The sequence below is a fragment of the Phyllobates terribilis genome, unplaced genomic scaffold (genome assembly GCF_046119375.1).
Source record: "Phyllobates terribilis strain yellow unplaced genomic scaffold, ASM4611937v1 Scaffold_335__1_contigs__length_2066515, whole genome shotgun sequence".
NCBI lineage: Eukaryota > Metazoa > Chordata > Amphibia > Anura > Dendrobatidae > Phyllobates > Phyllobates terribilis.
In genome coordinates this window covers 772,123-788,475 of record NW_027363095.1, presented here as the reverse complement: position 1 = coordinate 788,475, position 16,353 = coordinate 772,123, and the positions used below count along the sequence as shown (strand labels likewise).

General features: G+C 44.3%; 1 protein-coding gene across 1 annotated transcript in view; it reads right to left on the bottom strand.

The window, feature by feature from the left end:
* The window catches only part of LOC141221830 (gastrula zinc finger protein XlCGF66.1-like), a 344,164-nt gene that overhangs the window by 261,064 nt on the left and 66,747 nt on the right, over positions 1 to 16,353 (bottom strand). The gene's annotated exons all lie outside the window — the stretch shown is intronic.

The window sequence follows — 16,353 nt, the reverse complement described above, 5'->3', positions numbered from 1 at the left end:
AAAAATAAAAATGTTATAGCTCTCAGAATAAAGCGATGCTAAAAAATATTTTTTTCTATAAAATAGCTTTTATTGTGTATAAGCGCCAAAAAATAGAAAAATGATACAAATGTGGTACCGCTGTAAACGTACTGACCCGAAGAATAAAGCTACCTCATCAATTTTACCACACGTGGAACAGAATAAAAATTAAAAAAAAAAACAATTCCTGAATTGTTGGTTTTTGTTTATTCTGCCTCCCAAAAATCGGAATAGAAAGCGATCAAAAAATGTCACATGCCTGAAAATGACACCAATAACAACGTCAAGTCATCCCGCAAAAAACGAGCCGTCACATGACTGTCTGCCAAAATCTGGAAAAATTATAGCTCTCAAAATATGGCGATGCAAAAACTAGATTTTACAAAAAATGCGTCTTTTAGTGTGTGACAGCTGTCAGTCATAAAAACCCCATATGATTCTGGTATTGCTGTAATCACACCGACCCGAAGAATAAAGTCATCTAATCACTTATACCACACAAGGAACGGCGTCAAAAATAAACTCTTGGGTTAGGATTGGGCTAGGGTTAGGGCTGGGTTTGGGGCTAGGGTTGTGCTGGGGCTAGGGTTGTGCTGGGGCTAGGGTTGTGCTAGGGCTAGGGTTGTGCTAGGGCTAGGGTTGTGCTAGGGCTAGGGTTGTGCTAGGGTTAGGGCTGGGGTTGGGATTTTTTTCAAAAGTAAGAAAAAAAGATGACGATATGGCGACTAGTGTTGAGAGCAAGTGCTCGCTACTTGAGTTTGCATCGGGTGCTCTGGTATGCATTGAGTATCGTGGGTATTTGAGTGACATGCTCGAGTCTCTGCCCCATATGCTTCGCGGCCAAAAAACTTTACGGGGATTGCCTGCCATGCACGAGCGATCCCCGCATGTTTTTTTTTGGGTGTCTAATAACCGTGAAACATGCGGAGCAGGGACTCGAGCATGTCACTCGAGCACACGCTGTACATGGTGCATACCTGAGTACCCGATGCAAACTGAAGTAGCGAGCACTTGCGCTCAAGAATAATGACAACTTATTCAATATGATGACCTAATGTAAACAAATTCTGTGCCGTACCTCTGGGTTCAAAACGTTCACTATACACCTTAATAAAATCCTTGAGGGGTATAGTTTCCAAAATGGGGACACTTGTGGGGGAGCTCCACTGTTTAGGCACATCACGGGCTCTCCAAACGCGACATGGTGTCCGCTAACAAATTGAATGGAAAATCGGCTCAAATTGTTAGCGGACGCCATGTTGCGTTTGGAGAGCCCCTGTGTGCCCAAACATTGGAGCTCCCCCACAAGTGACCCCATTTTGGAAACTAGACCCCCCAAGGCACCTATCTAGATGCATAGTGAGCACTTGGAACCCCCAGGTGCTTCACAAATTGATTCGTAAAAATGAAAAAGTGAAAAAAAAAACACTTTTTCATTTTTATGAATCAATTTGTGAAGCACCTGGGGTTCCAAGCGCTCACTATGAATCTAGATAGGTGCCTTGGGGGGTCTAGTTTCCAAAATGGGGTCACTTGTGGGGGAGCTCCAATGTTTGGGCACACAGGGACTCTCCAAATGCAATGTGGTGTCTGCTAACAATTTGAGCCGATTTTCCATTCAATTTGTTAGCGGATACCATGTTGTATTTAGAGAGTCCCTGTGTGTCCAAACATTGGAGCTCCCCCACAAGTGACCCCATTTTGGAAACTAGACCCCCCAAGGCACCTATCTAGATGCATAGTGAGCACTTGGAACCCCTAGGTGCTTCACAAATTGATTCGTAAAAATGAAAAAGTGTTTTTTTTTTCACTTTTTCATTTTTACGAATCAATTTGTGAAGCACCTGGGGGTACCAAGTGCTCACTATGCATCTATAAAGGTGCCTTGGGGGGTCTAGTTTCCAAAATGGGGTCACTTGTGGGGGAGCTCCAAAGTTTGAGCACACAGGGGCTCTCCAAACACAACATGGCGTCCGCTAATTATTCAAGCAAATTTTACAATCAAAAAGTCAAATGGCGCTCCTTCCCTTCCGAGCCCTGCCGTGCGCCCAAACAGTGTTTTTTCCCCAAATATTGGGTATCTGCGTGCCCAGGGGAAATTGCACAACAAATTTTGGGGTCCATTTTTTCTTGTTACCCCTGTGAAAATAAAAAAAATTGGGTCTAAAGTAACATTTTTGTGAAAAAAGTTAAATGTTCATTTTTTTCTTCCACATTCAAAAAATTCCTGTGAAGCACCTGAAGGGTTAATAAAGTTCTTGAATGTGGTTTTGAGCACCTTGAGGGGTGCAGTTTTTAGAATGGTGTCACTTTTGGGTATTTTCTGTCAAAAAGACCTCTCCAAGTGACTTCAAATGTGATGTGGTCCCTAAAAAAATGGTTTTGTAAATTTTGTTGGAAAAATGAGAAATCGCTGGTCAACTTTTAACCCTTATAGCTCCCTAACAAAAAAAAATTTTGGTTCCAAAATTGTGCTGATGTAAAGTAGACATGTGGGAAATGTTATTTATTAACTCTTTTGTGTGACATATCGCTCTGATTTCAGGGCTTAAAAATTCAAATTTTGAAAATTGCAAAATTTTCAAAATTTTTGCCAAATTTCCGTTTTTTTCACAAATAAACGCAAGTGATAATCGAAGAAATTTTTTCACAATCATGAAGTACAATATGTCACGAAAAAACATTCTCAGAATCAGGGGGATCCGTTGAAGCGTTCCAGAGTAATTACCTCATAAACTGACAGTGGTCAGAATTGTAAAAATTGGCCCGGTCATTAACGTGCAAACCACCCGCGGGGCTTAAGGGGTTAAGGGGGAAAATGTGTTTTTGATCCTGATTACATAATCACTTTTGATCAATACTTATTTTTCACACATTTTAATAAAGGTAAAATATTAATAAGGTACAATGATATAATTAAGAAGGGTATTACATGCAAAGTTGCATAGTTTAATAATTTTTTGGTGATACAAGGTTATGACAAATATGAAATCATCCAGATAATGGAGATATAAGGGTATTTTTATGGAGAATATAATTACTCTGCATTTGTCATTAAAATTTAAAGGCCTTATTTTTGTTTTTATTCTTATTTTTACTCTTAATTTTATTTTTCATTTTTAAAATTTTATTCTTACTTATTTTCTTATTTTTCCATCTTTCATTTTTAATTCTCAATTTTTGATTTTAATTCAGTTCAATATTTCAATTGAGAAAACACATTAATATTTAATGGGGTAATGTCAAGTACAAGAATATTGCTTCATTAAATATAATGATGATATGAATTAATATAAGAAAAATGTTTACATTTTCTGAGTAAACACAACAATTCATGCATTCATTCATTCCTTCATACATTCATATATTTATTCATTTTAGTTCAGGAGTATACATTCTTTGGTATTATTGGTTTAATAAAGATATAAACACTTGTTGTTTCAAAACACACTGACACCTATGGGTTGGAAAAGGTAATTACACCTATGACATAAAAATAATTTATCACATGAAGAACTTGATTAATAATGAATCATTATCTATTATTGTTTATTATTCCAAACATAATTTATTTTAATATTTTGATAATAATTAGATGGACATTATTGATTGCTATGGTACGCTGTGATATTATAGGTTAGGAAAAATTGCCAGATTTGATATCAGATTAGGGAATGAAGACTTCAATCAAGACATCGCAATTATGAATTCTATGTTAATAAAGACTTTTCATATTTATAAATCAAAGAGACTCTCAAAAGTTACAAGAAGAAGCAACCGATATCCGGAAGTCTCAGAAGGTAACAGGTGTGAATGCTGAGTGTTATAATAGACTGTGTCCATTACATACAATACAATTCACACCACTGATCACCGGGACGGCAGAGGACGATGATCCTATATGTACTGTGTTGTGTTCAAGTTTCATCACGTTCCAGTGGTTTCTTATCACCTGCAACGCTTCAATGAAAGCTGGTGAACAGGTAATACCTGGCATATGTGTCCTGTACATAAAGGACTGAGTACTGGTTATGGTGCTATATAAAGCAGGGAAGTGTCAAGTTAACCCTTGCTTCGCTGACCAAAGACGTCACATCTGTTCCAAAAGTGACACGAAACCAGTGTGGACGACACGGAAGATTCCAGAATATCCAACGTAAGTCCAGGTGACATCGCACAGATATTAAAGCTACATTTCATCCATGGACTTTGTTTTTTTATCAATTGACACACATGATCTTTCTAATAAAGAGTACAGTTTATGGACTGCACAATGATGAATACAATTATGGACAGTACAATATCTACACGCTATAATTTATTTCAAAGGAGTTTTCATCTAAAGACTGTGTTATAAAAGAACCAAGAAGAAGACGAGACGACGACCCGATGACATCAGATGATGGGACCCGTGATTACTTCGATTTAGATTTAGGGAAGTATAATTATACATATTAAATGAATATTAGTCACGGCTTACCATAACATGAATTCACATCATTATATAACAATAATCCGATATTGATATTATTATTATTATTACTATTATTATGGAAATTAAATGATATTGCCAAGGAAGAAGAAAAGAAACAATGATTGTTATCCTAATGATGAACCTATCTTCTTTTGAGGATTTTCAGTTGAACTCTGTCATCCTCAAAAAAGGGGGAAATGTTAAATGGTTAATTATGGAAATTCATTTGGAATGTTAATTAATAATAGATATTCATTTTATCCTTAATTTTGAGTTCTATACAAGGATTGCCTCAGCCATTGTGTCTAGTTGACATGCGCTATTTGTGTGTGTATTTTTGGTTCACTACCATATGTAGAACAGGTGTGCCATACGACTGACTATAAAAGACCATGGTACAGAAAGGGGGGGCTCTTGCTCTGCCCACTCCACAAGACACAGAAGAATCTTCATGCTGAGAAGCAGCTGACATGTAGGCCTGGACACATGCTGGACAAAGACATGATTTACCAGCCAGGATCCAAGGAAAGATGGGTGAATCTCAACAATTAAGCTAATTATGGACAAATGGACAATTACTTTATAACTAATTATTGTATGTATCTGCTGCAATCTGATTCTTTTTAATGGACAATCCAAGAATAAATCAATACATTTTTTTATAAGAATATCGTGATATTGATACTTTGAGAAGTCCTCAGTAGAAAAAAATAATACAGAAAAGAGTATTATTTTACAGTCCTCTATATAGTATAATGCACAGCCCATTCTGAAATATGTGCCCCATCCTGGTATATGGCCCTCATCCTGGTATATATTCCCCATCCTGGTATATGGCCCCATCCCAGAATATGGCCCTCATCCTGGTATATGTCCCCCATCCTGGTATATGGCCCCATCTCCGGCCCCCATCCTGATATATGGCCCCGCTGTTGGTCAATACACAGAAAAAAAATGCTCCTACTCACCTTCCTAGCACTCACCATGCTGTGCGGCGTCCACATCTGAAGCTGGCAGCTGATTTTGGTTGATTTTGACAGGAGCACATAACGTCACTGCCATGCGCCCCCGGCAGCCTCTGATTGGTCTGCAGCATGTATTGCGGAGCACGGATCTGGCAAGTTTTTGCACTGCAATACACTTCAGCTGAATGTGTGTCCAAGGATGCACATTCAGATGAAATAGGGGCTGGCGCCGGCGAGCCCCTTATCCGCCGGGTACATTACGCCCCTGATTCTGATGTTCTATTGTATACCTGGCAGGAGCCAATATATTGTGATGCCTTCACGATTATATACCACCAGGAGCCCTTACATTATAGTGTCTTTAACAGTGAAACGGCTAGAATGTATGGGCTGCAGTCAAGACCTGGATGGAGACCATACATTGTAGGCTACATTCTGATAGCTTCATTAACATATACCTGGGAAGAGATCATAGATTCTGCTGCCTCCAATAATATATACTTATTAGGAGCCCATACATTCTCCTGCCTCCAATAATATATACCTAGCAGGAGCCCATACATTCTCCTACCTCCAATAATATATACCTGACAGGAGCCCATACATTCTCCTGCCTCCAATAATATATACCTGACAGGAGCCCATACATTCTCCTGCCTCCAATAATATATACCTGACAGGAGCCCATACAATCTCCTGCCTCCAATAATATATACCTGACAGGAGCCCATACATCCTGCTGCCTCCAATAATATATACCTGACAGGAGACCATAGATTCTCCTGCCTCCAATAATATATACCTGACAGGAGCCCATACATTCTCCTGCCTCCAATAATATATACCTGACAGGAGCCCATACATTCTGCTGCCTCCAATAATATATACCTGACAGGAGCCCATAGATTCTCCTGCCTCCAATAATATATACCTGACAGGAGTCCACACATTCTCCTGCCTCCAATAATATATACCTGTCAGGAGCCCATACATTCTGCTGCCTCCAATAATATATACCTGACAGGAGTCCACACATTCTCCTGCCTCCAATAATATATACCTGTCAGGAGCCCATACATTCTCCTGCCTCCAAAAATATATACCTGTCAGGAGCCCATACATTCTCCTGCCTCCAAAAATATATACCTGTCAGGAGCCCATACATTCTCCTGCCTCCAATAATATATACCTGTCAGGAGCCCATACATTCTGCTGCCTCCAATAATATATACCTGACAGGAGCCCATACATTCTCCTGCCTCCAATAATATATACCTGACAGGAGCCCATACATTCTCCTGCCTCCAATAATATATACCTGACAGGAGCCCATGCATTCTCCTGCCTCCAATAATATATACCTGACAGGAGCCCATACATTCTCCTGCCTCCAATAATATATACCTGACAGGAGCCCATACATTCTGCTGACTCCATTAATATATACCTGACAGGAGCCCATACATTCTCCTGCTTCCAATAATATATACCTGACAGGAGCCCATACATTCTCCTGCTTCCAATAATATATACCTGACAGGAGCCCATACATTCTCCTGCTTCCAATAATATATACCTGACAGGAGCCCATACATTCTGCTGACTCCATTAATATATACCTGACAGGAGCCCATACATTCTCCTGCTTCCAATAATATATACCTGACAGGAGCCCATACATTCTCCTGCTTCCAATAATATATACCTGACAGGAGCCCATACATTCTGCTGACTCCATTAATATATACCTGACAGGAGCCCATACATTCTCCTGCTTCCAATAATATATACCTGACAGGAGCCCATACATTCTGCTGACTCCATTAATATATACCTGACAGGAGCCCATACATTCTCCTGCTTCCAATAATATATACCTGACAGGAGCCCATACATTCTCCTGCCTCCATTAATATATACCTGACAGGAGCCCATACATTCTCCTGCTTCCAATAATATATACCTGACAGGAGCCCATACATTCTCCTGCTTCCAATAATATATACCTGACAGGAGCCCATACATTCTGCTGACTCAATTAATATATACCTGACAGGAGCCCATACATTCTCCTGCTTCCAATAATATATACCTGACAGGAGCCCATACATTCTGCTGACTCCATTAATATATACCTGACAGGAGCCCATACATTCTCCTGCTTCCAATAATATATACCTGACAGGAGCCCATACATTCTGCTGCCTCCAATAATATATACCTGACAGGAGCCCATACATTCTGCTGACTCCATTAATATATACCTGACAGGAGCCCATACATTCTCCTGCTTCCAATAATATATACCTGACAGGAGCCCATACATTCTCCTGCCTCCAATAATATATTGAACCAGGAGAAAGACAAGTATAATGGCATACAAAAGTTTATTATAATTTCATGTTAAAAGTCCATATATAAAAAAGACAGTAGGGTGGTGACAAACAGATCCAAAAAACAAAAATAATAAATCGTGAGATAGAGCAAAAAATAAAAAATAATAATAATGTGACACTTAATGTATAAAGGGCACAAATACCATAGTCCTGCACAATGTTTGTATTGCTGCAGTGTGTATCAAATGCATAGTAGGGGTAACTCAGCCCCTACTGTCTTTTTTATATATGGACTTTTAACATGAAATTATAATAAACTTTTGTATGCCATTATACTTGTCTTTCTCCTGGTTCATTATATTCTGTTCAAGTTGGCTACATATATGGGGTGTGAGTGGTTACTTACCCATACCACCCTATTTTGAATCTCCTTATGTGGGCTTTTGTGTTTCTCCAATAATATATACCTGACGGGAGCCCATACATTCTGCTGCCTCCAATAATATATACCTGACAGGAGCCCATGCATTCTCCTGCCTCCAATTATATATACCTGACAGGAGCCCATAGATTCTGCTATCTTCCAGAATGTATGGGCTCCTTCCAGGTCCTGACTGCAGCCCATACATTCTAGTGTGTTCACTAATGAGCCAGCTAGAATGTATGGGCTGCAGTCAGGACCTGGAAGGAGCCCATACATTCTAGGCTCAACACCGCCACCACATATATGACTGTTCTGTGCGCACAGGACCTGTGATGAGGTCACAGGAGGGGAGGAGTCAGGGGTCACATGATCAGGGGCCTCAGTGGATGCAGGACTCTGCTGTGCTGGTTGTCATGGTGCTGGATGAGCTGAAGTTTATGTGTGGGGTCAGGAGGGGTTTACAGTGTGGATGTAGCAGAGCCGCGCGTGTACGAGGCGTACGGAGCGGAGCCGCGCGTGTACGAGGGGTACGGAGCGGAGCCGCGCGTGTAGAGGGGTACGGAGCGGAGCCGCGCGTGTACGAGGGGTACGGAGCGGAGCCGCGCGTGTACGAGGGGTACGGAGCGGAGTCGCGTGTACGGGATGTACAGAGCGGAGCCGCGGACGAGGCGCACGGAGCGGAGCCGTGTGTGTACGAGGTGTACAGAGCACATATGGGGTATCAACGTATTCAGGAGAAATTGCACAACAAATGGTATGGTGCATTTTCTCTTTTTACTATTCTGAAAAGGCTAAATTTGGGCATAAAACAGAAGTTTTGTGGTAAAAATAAGATTTTTTTTATTTTCTCGGCTCAACGTCATAAACTTCTGTGAAGCACCTGTGGGTTCAAGGTGCTCACCACATATCTTGATAAATTCCTTGCGGTGTCTAATTTCCAAAATGGGGTCACTTGTGGGGGGTTTCCACTGTTTAGGCACATCAGGGGCTCTTGAAAAGCAACAGGGCGTCCGCTACCGACTCCAGCCAATTTTTTGTTGCAAAAGTCGAATGGTGCTCCTTTCCTTCCGAGCCCTGCCGTGCCCCAAACATTAGTTTTCCACCACATATGGGATACCAGCGTATTCAGGAGTAATTGCACAACAAATTGCATGGTCCATTTTCTCATGTTAGAATTTGTGAAAATGCAAAATTTAAAATGCAAAAGTAAAATTTTTGTGGGAAAAAATAAAATGTTCATTTTTTTCCATTCACATTCCATTAGTTCCTGTGAAGCCTCTGAAGGGCTAATAAAGTTCTTGAATGTGATTTTGAGCACTTTGAGGGGTGCAGTTTTTAGAATGGTGTCACTTTTGGGTATTTTCTGTCATATAGACTCCTCGAAGTTGCTTCAAATGTGATGTGGTCCCTAAAAAAATGGTTTTGTAAATTTTGTTGGAAAAATGAAAAATTGCTGGTCAACTTTTAACCCTTATAGCTACCGAATAAAAAAAAAAATTTGGTTCCAAAATTGTGCTGATGTAGACATGTTAGACATGTGGGAAATGTTATTTATGAACTATTTTTTGTGAAATATCTGTAATTTAAAGGCATAGGAATTCAAAGTATGAAAATTGTGACATTTTCGAAATTTTCGCCAAATTTCCATTTTTTTTCACAAATAAACGCAAGTCATGTCAAAGAAATTTTACCAATGTTGCGAAGTACAACATGTCACAAAAAAAAAAAAAACAGTCTCAGAATCAGGGGGATCCGTTGAAGCGTTCCAGAGTTATTACCTCATAAAGTGACAATGGTCAGAATTGAAAAAAATGGCCTGGTCACTAACCTACAAAGTGGCTCGGTCCTTAAGGGGTTAAACTGAGTATAATTATTATTATAGCGCCACTAATTCCTTGGCGCTTTACATGTGTAAAAGGGTATTCATAGCAAACAACGAGTACAATAATTTGAACAAAAATTAGTCACCGACTGGTACAGGAGGAGTGAGAACCCTGCCGGCAAGGGCTCACAATCTACAAGGGATGGGTGAGGATACAGTAGGTGAGGGAATATTTGACACATTCCCTAAAAATTTCTGGATTAGTACCGCAGTAATATCTGATATGTATGACGACCACGGTTTTGGGTACTGGCCTTGTAGTATGGTATTGGTCAGCGACCAAATGTGAATAGTTTGGAAAAACACACAACTGCCAGACTTTAAATGGAGTATAAAGAACGCCTTGTAAACACCACAACACACGGCTCCACTTCGTACACCTCGTACACGCACGGCTCCGCTCCGTACACCTCGTACACGTTAAGCTCTACTACGTACGCTTTGTACACGCACTGCTATGCACACCTCGTACACGCACGGCTCTGCTTCGCACCCCTTGTACATGCTGTGACGGATCAGCTATTGGGTAGGCGCAGGTTCACACAGGAATGCAGTCCTCAGGTTCCAAAGCAAACTGGTGGTTTATTAAATGTCCATAAACCAACCAGGAAAACAAAACACAACAGGCTTTTTTCTGGCACAAAAGGTATAACAGAACAAAACTCAAAATAACCCGTCCATATGCAGCACGGCTTCAGCAGTTTAAATGTAGTACTTTTCTCTGTCTCCAACAGACTCTGAGCAGCACATGCAAGGTCTGCTCACCTTGCACAACACACAGTACACTGAGACAGGCGCAGCTGTCTTAAAACAGGCCTTATAAGACCTGAACTGGAGGTAAGTGAGCAGCTGTTCCCCTCCCCCAGCTTTTTCAGCTGCTCGAAAAACCCGGCCTTTAAGCCGGGCCCATTAACTCCCTCTCAGCACTATGTGTGCTGGAGCCTGCTTCTTCGGGTCCTACATCACCGAAGCTCGGTACTTCGGGGACACATACCTCCCGTCCACGACCTGTCCCGTAGCAACCTTACATACCCCCCTTCTGCCCAAAGCGGGGGCCTCGGCACCTTCTGCCACCATACAATAGACCCTTGACAGGGCATCAGCATTCCCATGTTGTTTCCCAGGCCTATGCTCTACCTGGAAACTAAAATCTTGTAGGGCTAGGAACCATCTAGTTACTCGGGCATTGTTCCCCTTCTTTTCTCGCATTCACTGCAGTGGGGCATGGTCCGACACTAACCTGAACCTTTTACCTAACAGGCAATATCTCAGAGTGTCCAACGTCCACTTGATGGCTAAAAATTATTTTTCCACTATAGAGTAGTTCTTCTCGCATGTGGACAGTTTCCGACTGAGGTACATTACAGGGTGTTCCTCTCTGTTAATCTCCTGGGACAAGACTGCTCCCAGCCCAACATCCGATGCATCCATCTGGGCCACAAACTCTTTGGAGAAGTTGAGCGCCACCAAGACTGGCTTGTTTACAGAGTGCCAGTTTCAATTCCTGGAAGGCCACTTCAGCTTCCGTGGACCAATTGGCCATAGCTGACTTCGTCCCTTTCAGCAGATCCCTCTGCTATCAGGGCAAAGTTAGGGACAAATCTTCGATAGTAGCCCACGATGCCTAGAAATGCCCTGACCTGCATCTTCGAGAGGGGCTGTGGCCAGTTCAGGATCGCCTCGACCTTATTTATTTGTGGTTTTATTTCCCCTCTACCAACCACGTAGCCCTGATACTTTGCTTCCTCAATCTCCATGGCACATTTCTTCAGGTTGATGGTAAAGCCCGCCTTCCTTAGGGCGTCAAGTATGGCTTGAACTTTTCCAAGAATACTTTCCCAGTCCTGGCTGAATATGATGATGTCATCTAGGTAGGCCACTGCATACTTTTTGCAGGGTGCTAAGATCCAGTTCATGGCTCTCTGGAAGGTGGCCGGAGCTCCCTGCAACACAAACGCCATCCTGACATATTGATAACATCCGTCTGGCATCGAGAAGGCCATCTTCTCCTTGGCCTCTTTGGACAGGGGAATTTGCCAATATCCTTTGGTGAGGTCCAGGGTGGTGATGTACCGAGCGGGTCCTAGCCTTTCAATAAGCTCATCTAACCTAGGCATTGGGTAGGCGTCGAACTTCAAGACTTCGTCCAGCTTCCTATAGTTGTTGCAAAACTGTGATTCTCCATCTGCTTTCGGCACCAAGACTATAGGACTGGACCAGCCAATCTTGGACTCCTCAATGACTCCCAGGTTCAGGATCCGCTTCACCTCTTTCGAGATCACCTCTCTGCAGGCCTCTGGGCTCCGATATGGTCTTAGGTTGACACGAACATGAGGCTCTGTGAGTACTTCATGCTCTATGACCCGAGTGAGTCCTGGCAACTCCGAAAACAGGTCTTTATTTCGCTGTAGCAACTCTTTGCACTGTTGCTTTTGGGCACTTGACAGTGACTGTGCCACCTTGACCTCTTTCACATCAGCGTCAGGCTCAGCCACTAAACACGAAGCTTCCACGGGTTCCCTATCTCGCTATGGCTTAATCAATTTGACGTTGTACACCTGGCAGGGCTTCCTTCTCTCTGGCTGGTGGAGTTTATAGTTGACCTCACCAACCTTTTCAACTATTTCGTAGGGGCCCTGCCACTTCGCCAGGAATTTGCTCTCCACTGTAGGTACCAGTACTCGATCCCTAGGGTTGAAGTGTCTCACTCATGCTGATCTATTGTACACTCTAGATTGCGCCTCTTGTACTTGGAGGAGGTGCTCTTTCACGATGGGCATCACCCTGGCAATTCTCTCTTGCATTTGGGCCACGTGTTTGATTACACTCCTGTAGGGTATAGACTCTGCCTCTCCTTTGCCACATCCAGGAGTCCTGGGGGTGTCAGCCATCCAACAGTTCAAAAGAGGAGAATCCAGTACAGGACTGTGGTACCTCTCTGATGGAGAAGAGAAGGTACGGAAGTAGGCTGTCCCAGTCTCGGCCGTCCTTCTCTACGACCTTCTTCGACATGGCCTTCAAGGTTTTGTTGAACCTTTCCACCAAGCCATCCGTCTGTGGATGGTAGATTGAGGTCCGTAGTTGTGTGATTTGCAGAGTTTTGCACTACTCTCTCATCACCTTTGACATAAATGGGGTCCATTGATCAGTTAGGATCTCCTTAGGTAACCCCGTTCTAGAAAAGAAATGGACCAACTCCCGAGCTATACACTTGGAGGAGGAGTTACGTAGCGGCACAGTCTTCGGATACCATGTTGCATAGTCGAGTACCACCAGGATATACTGATGCCTTCTGGGGGACTTTAACAGGGGCCCCACCAGATCCATGGCTATGCGATCAAAGGGCACCTCAATGATAGGTGATGGCACCGGAGGCGTGTCACCGGGGAGGTCAGCAGGCAGCTGGGACAGGACCTACAATAATTTACAATTTCTCGATGACAACCGGGTCAATAGAACCTCTGGAGGATTCGTTCTTGTGTTTTTTCTACTCCCAGGCAACCACCTAACACATGTGCATGGGCCATGTCTAATACCTTACGACTGTATGTTCCCGGCACCAGCAACTGCTCGACGAGCTCCCCTCTCACCTTGGTGACTCGGTATAGCAAGTCCCCATTGACGGCAAAGTATGGGTATCTGGTGTCACCCCCGGCTCTTGAGCAACAACGTTAAGTATAGACACATTATCAAATGTCCCTTTAAGAGTTAAATCCCTGAGTTGGACAGTTCCAAAGTTTCCCTCGGACACCTCCAGCTCAGGGATGTTGGCGTCATGGGATGCTGCCCCATCCTCATCGCCCACAAACACACAAGGGAAACTCTTTGGTTACGGCCTGCGGCGAGGTTTCTTCAGGGGTGTTCTGGCTGTCATCTGAGCAACCAGGTGTCACCACTTTCCCCCACGTCCCAGAATAATGCACAGTCCCGTCCGATTATTATCAGGTGCAACAAGTCTTTAACGACCCCCACTTCCTGAGCTGGGGTGCCACAGTCCGCGTTTACATCCACCCGGGCAACAGGACAATTTTTAGCATCCCCATGGATACACCGGACACCCACCACCTTCCCAGGAACCAGCCAATGAGGGAGTCTGGCGCTTATCAGGTTTACCAAACTTCCTGAGTCCAGCAGTCCAGACACTTGCATCCGTTCACGGACACTGAGCACGCGTGAGGGCTCTCGCCGTGTTGATGAACTGTGCTACAAGCAGGGTAGGCAAAGTAGGAGCAATGCCGGCCTACGCTGCAGTCCATTGGCTCAGAGTTCTTGGGCCACCGAGCAGCTATATGGCCAGGGGCATGACAACTACAACAGAGGATGGATTGGGACTGATTCCCCAGCTGCGATTCATCTGCCTCTTGGACTTTGGATGAACGCCCAGTGAAGATTTAGTCCCCTTCTTTTGGGAGCCCCAGAAAGGTGACCTAACCACTGCTTGACAACCCAAGGAACCCTCTACTGCCCAGTACCTCTCTACTAGGCCCACCAGGTTGTCTGCATTTTGGGGATCTCCCTGGGCAACACTGGACTAAATCGGCTTTGGCAGAGAGTGGATAAACCGATCCATGACCACTCTCTCGACCATCTGGCTGGGGAACAAGTCTCTAGGTGCAGCCACTTCTGTACCAGGTGCAGAAGATCAAACATTTGTGACCAAGGAGGTTTGTCCCTGTGGAAGTCCCAGAGGTGGACTCGTACTCTGACTGCCAGGGTTATGCCCAGCCGAGCCAGGATCTCAGCTTTAAACTTGCTATACTCCTTAGAGTCCTGCAGTGCCAGATCAAAATACATCTTCTGTGGTTCCCCGATCAGATATGGCGCAAGATCCTCCGCCCACTGCTCCGGTGGTAGTCTCTCACGGTCCGCCACACTCTCAATCACGGCCAGGAACGCCTCAATGTCATCCCCCGGAGTCATCTTTTGCAACGCCCCTCTCACGGTTTTCCTCACCTGGGTCTCGTCGCTTTGGCCTGGAGGTGGTGCGGCTTCACTGATACGGAGGGCATCCGCCAGGAGCTTCATCTGTTCCTACTGCTGTTGCTGCTGCATCTATTGCTGTTGAAGCTGGAACTGTTGTACTATCAATTTGTTAGTCTCCTGCTGAGCTTGCTGCTGATGCATATTCGCCTGCACCAGTTGCTTTATCAGCTCCTCAATGCTGCCGGACGAACCTTGCTGGCTGGCGGCCGTCACCCAGGACATATACGTTTTCCTGTAGCAGTCACACTGCCCCTTGGGATTTGTGCCCGCATTCTCCACCAATTTGTGACAGATTAGCTCTCGGGTAGGTGCAGGTTCACACAGGAATGCAGTCCTCAGGTTCCAAAGCAAACTGGTGGTTCATTAAATGTCCATAAACCAACCAGGAAAACAAAACATAACAGCCTTTTTCTGGCACAAAAGGTATAATAGAACAAAATTCAAAATAACCCGTCCATATGCAGCACGGCTTCAGCCGTTTAAATGTAGTACTTTTCTCTGTCTCCAACAGACTCTGAGCAGCACATGCAAGGTCTGCTCACCTTGCACAACACACAGCACACTGAGACAGGCGCAACGGTCTTAAATCAGGCCTTCCAAGACCTGGACTGGAGGTAAGTGAGCAGCTGTTCCTCTCCCCCAGCTCTTTCAGCTGCTCGTAAAACCCGGCCCTTTAATCCGGGCCCATTAACTCCCTCTCAGCACTATGTGTGCTGGAGCCTGCTTCTCCGCGTTCTACATCACCGAAGGTTGGTACTTCGGGGACACATACCTCCCGTCCACAACCTGTCCAGCTGCGACCTTACAGCGCACAGATATGCACTCCTCGTACACGCACGGCTTCGCTCCATACACCTCGCTCACACACGGCTCTGCTCCGTACACCTCGTACACACGTGGCTCTGCTCCGTACACCTCGTACACACACGGCTCTGCTCCGTACACCTCGTACACGCGCGGCTCTGCTCCGTACACCTCGTACACGCGCGGCTCCGCTCCGTACACCTCGTACACGCGCGGCTCTGCTCCGTACACCTCGTACACACGCGGCTCTGCTCCGTACACCTCGTACACACGCGGCTCTGCTCCGTACACCTCGTACACACGCGGCTCTGCTCCGTACACCTCGTACACACGCGGCTCTGCTCCGTACACCTCGTACACACGCGGCTCTGCTCCGTACACCTCGTACACACGCGGCTCTGCTACATCCACACTGTAAACCCCTCCTGACCCCACACATAAACTTCAGCTCATCCAGCACCATG